The sequence below is a fragment of the Psammomys obesus genome, unplaced genomic scaffold, assembly GCF_907164565.1.
Source record: "Psammomys obesus unplaced genomic scaffold, mPsaObe1.curated_primary_1811, whole genome shotgun sequence".
In the NCBI taxonomy this organism is placed as follows: domain Eukaryota; kingdom Metazoa; phylum Chordata; class Mammalia; order Rodentia; family Muridae; genus Psammomys; species Psammomys obesus.
Window position 1 is genome coordinate 852 of NW_026590590.1, and position 4,516 is coordinate 5,367.

Below are 4,516 nucleotides of genomic sequence, written 5' to 3' on the forward strand. Positions count from 1 at the left end.
TCACAGCTATCCACCTGCCTCTGCCTCTCTTAATGCTGGGATTAAAGTTGTACACCACCGCACCCTGTAAGAGATGTCTTTCTTTGTAGGAAATTTACACTAAAATACATGGTGGTCTGCAATTTACTCTCTCACCTAAGATTCAAGGAAAATAATTCTTTATAGGGCATCTGTAACTTGTCTTTAAAACTCTTAAAAATTGTAGTGACCCAATGAGATAATTTGGGGTGCTTAAATGGACATAAGTGAAGGATTATTTATGCGAAAACAGCACAATATGCCGGTGACTACACCAATGAAGAAAATGTCTCAAGCTAAGGGAGGGGATGTGATCCCAGCACTTGGGAGGCAGCGACAAGTGGATCTCTCTGAGTTCGAAGCTAGCCTAGTTTAAAGAGCTAGTTCATCTAGTGCCATGGCTACACAGAGAAACCTAGTCTCAAAAAAAAAAAATAATAATAATAATTAGAAAAAAAGAAAACGTCTCTTCTTTCCCCAGCAATCATTAACTGTCTCTAGATCCTCAGGGAGGGGTGGGGCCTCATAAGTCCTTTCTGCCTAGCAACAGTATATAGAGCTTCCTTGAGAGGCAGAACCACCTAGATCCATTACCTCTCTATGATGGAATGCCCAAGGGCTCACTGTTATAGAGGCCCTGTACAGTTAGTACCTTGCTGACAAGAGTGCAATGGCCATGTCATGTCTACAAAATAGCATTCCCTGACATTGCAGATAGAACTACATCTAGAGTGTGTGCTTAACATGCTTGAGGCCCTGGGGTCAATTCCCAGGTTCAAGTTAGTTGTAAATTTTACAACTAAAAATCATCATAAATAAGGCTCATTTGGATGGTAACTCAATTAAAGAGAAATCTATATTATAAAAAAAACAATATGACAATAGACGTTTTTTGCCCTTTAAGAATACCCTCATATGTGCAGGGTTAAAAAAAAATTGCCCTTTTTTTCCAAGAATTCATTGTCTACTTGTAACTGTTATTAGGAATACAAATACCAGTACCTCCTAAGCTGTCAAGATCCTCAAGAATCCTGCCGAATCTGTGAAACACAACAAAATATGAATTAAATAAAAATTACAATGATTTCCCATAATTCACCTTGAGATAAAGAAAGGGCTCTAAAATTGACTGTAGTGATACTTATACAAAACTATACTAAAACTAGTCATACCTTTAAATAGATGAACTACAAGGTTTATATCTCACAGTAGTTATTTTAAAAGAAAAAATTAAAAACAAATGACAACAATGAAAATAACAGTTTTACCTTACTGTGTTTTGAACAGTCAAATCCTTCATTTTCCTCGGTGGTAGGTCTTTCTGTGATTTAGCCAAAAAATTATCAAGTAACTTCCTTTCCTCCATTGCTTTTACGTGGTCTCTGAGAAGAAAAGGTAAGGTCATCAAGCAAGAACAGTGCTGTCCCATAATTCTAGTACCCATCCCCTCAAACAGAACAGTCAGACAGGGTAAATGGAAGAAACTTCTTCACTCCCTTCCCATGAACCAATCGGGGAAACTGAACATTTCTGATGACATTTTAGGGTTGTAGATAAGAGTCTCATGCTCTACCAACTGACAGAGCTGGAAACTAGGCATATGCCTAAGAAACACATACTTAGATATAGATACATCTAAATGAGCCACATAGTCAATGGATCAAAGAGTTTTTCCAGGAGTCTGAGATATCACCCAGTGGTTAAGAGCACTGGCTGCTTGCACAGAGGACTCAGATTTGACACCACTCTCACAAAATGGTTCACAACCATCTGTAACTTCAGTTCCAGAGGACCCGATTCCACCTTCTGCCCTCCTCATGCACGGCACACACTTACTGCACATACATAAATGCAGGGAAAACACCAATCCACATAAAATATTCTTATGAAATAAAAGGCTTATCCACCAGGTGGTGGTAGTGCATGCCTTTAATCCCAGCACTCGGGAGGCAGAGGCAGTGGATCTCTGTGAGTTCAAGGTCAGCCAGGTACAAAGCAAGTCCAGGACAGCCAGGGCTATAGAGAGAAACCTTTTCATGAAAAACAAAACAAAACAAAAAAAAAAAAAAAAAAGGAAAGAAAAGAAAAGGCTTGTTCATACTAGCATACTAGGTTCGTAGTAGAACAATTGCTTGGCGTATGCAAAGTCCTGAGTTCAATACTAAGCATGAGAAAGGAGAAAAGATAAGAGACAGGATGATAACTGTCAGATTCTGTGTCCTATCATGCTCATATTTGTTCTCATATTCTCACTTTCCTCTTCCTTTCTCTCCTCTTTGTCTCTTTCTCCTTCCTCTATCCCCACCCTTCAGTTTCAAAAAAGAGACAAATGAGAGAAAAAAAAAAAAAAGAATGATATCCATAGAAAGTATGCAAAGCAGAAATGAAGGCAAAAAGGAAGAAAACATTTTTTGTTATTGTTGTTTTTGTTTTTTTCGAGGCAGGATTTCTCTATGTAGCCTTGTAGCCTTGGCTGTCCTGGACTGGCTCTGCAGAACAGGCTGGCCTTGAACTCACAGAGATCTGCCTGCCTCTGCCTTCTGCAGTGCTGGTATTATAACCTTGCCTGGCTCAAGAAAGCATTTTTAAAAGGCAAAAGAATAAGGAAAAATAAGGGTAAAGTAAAAGACAAAAGAGAAAAAAAAAAAAAAAAAAACCCAGGAAACTAAATGTTAACTGCACAATGACATAAGAAGTCCTACTATGTTTAAAAGATAAACTATTATTGCCAAAAGTTAAGCTTATAAAACATACTCAAGTCAGAGAAAAAAGTTAAATTGAGAATGTGAAACACTCTCAACACAGATAGCTTAGCCCTTTGAAAGCCAAATTCCTGGGGGGAAATGTAGATGTGAATTGTCAATTACTTTAGATTGGGTAGAAAAGAGTCAAAAACCACCAGGTGCAACTTTTAAAAACTTTTGTTGCATCTTGACATTGTTTTAAACACGTAAATCCTAGTCTGACCACCTCCTCCTGCACCCCACGAAATCTTTAGACTTCTACCAGGACCTGTCCTACCTGAATCTACCCACAGGTCCTTTTGCTCCACCTTCACCACCCAACTCTATACCCAGATGTTGGAGGTCCTCCTCTAGGGTCTAACCTGGTGAATACCTCCTACAACCCTATCCTTTACTTTCTGCAACCTACCACATCTATCCCAGGTCTCACAAGCAGTACTTTGGCCTACTCTGCACCTCAACCAACCTCTAGTCTTCCTCCAGGAAGCAACCTATCTACAAGTCCCTTCTGGGAATTTGGCTGGTGAGTGCCCCTAACCTATCCATCCAAGCCTTTTCTCAACCTCCCAGACTGAGCTGGGGTCTCACAAACAGTGCACCACGTTGGATCTGGCCTTCCCTGCCTTCTCAGCAAAGGAGATCTAGGCATGGGCCAAGAGCTGCCCTACCCATCGCCCAAACCACAGAACTCTCCCAGACCATAAACCTTTTAATAAAGGGGTCAAGTTACATAATATATTAAAGTCAGAAGACTTGACTTCAAGTTCCAACTCTGACTTTCAGTTTCATTGTGTGTGAAAATGGAATATGTCCGAAGAATGTCACAAGGTTCCTTATGAGAATCAGCAACTACATCTAAACAAGTTTTGATAATGCACAATATAAATAAATCACATTCTTTCACAGTGATGATGCAGCAACTGATTTATACATTAAGATTTTATTCCTATCAGAAAAGCCCTGTCTCCACACAGTACTCTCCATCCATGAGAGAAGTTCAGCAACTAAGCCTACATATAACTTGGGGTTGAAACACAAAAGTACATACCTCCAGTTTTGTGGATACACCTACTATCTCCCGCAGCTTATTCCGAACTGAAAAAAAAAAAAAATAGACTTTACTACATGGAACAAAGAAATAGTGAATGTGGGTTAGGAAAAGATGCTCAGAAACTAAGTAAAGATGCTCACATACTCAAAAAGCATCAAAAAATTCATGAATTCCCATTCAATACCACAACAAACAGCTCAGGAGAGGGATCAGGCTTCTGCTTTCACAATTATACTGTTTCCTTAGTACAAATTAACATACTTCTGGCAATTACTGAGGCTTGTTTATATCTATCCATATGACTCCCTGTCTTCAGTGCTAGGATTACAAGTGTTTGCCACCACATATGGTTTTTTGACATGGGTACTAAGGATACTCGTCCATAGCTTGGTGGTAGGACACTTGCTTGGCATATGCAAAGTCCTGAGTTCAATACTAAGCATGACAGGGGAGAAAAGGCAAGAGACAGGATGATAACTGTCAGATTCTGTGTCCTGTCATGGTCATATTTGTCCTCACAGTCTCACATGTTCTTATGCCTGCATGACAAGTACTTTACCAATTGAGCTATCTTCCTAGTCTGGAAACAAAAGATATTTATAAACAGAATCTCCACTCACCTTCTTATAGGCAGTACTGGATTAAATTACTTAGTTCAGCAACTAATACTAATATCCAAAACTGAGTTGTATTGAAATTGATT

The 4,516-nt window shown here is 39.2% G+C and overlaps 1 long non-coding RNA gene across 1 annotated transcript; it reads right to left on the reverse strand.

Moving 5' to 3' along the window:
* Nucleotides 1-1,014: 1,014 nt before the first annotated feature.
* Nucleotides 1,015-3,859, reverse strand: LOC129677326 (uncharacterized). The gene is made up of 3 exons (XR_008720194.1): nucleotides 3,811-3,859; nucleotides 1,287-1,400; nucleotides 1,015-1,058 (listed from the first exon to the last, which is right to left on the reverse strand). It is a non-coding gene; the product is annotated as an uncharacterized LOC129677326 (long non-coding RNA).
* Between the last annotated feature and the right edge of the window lie 657 nt (nucleotides 3,860-4,516).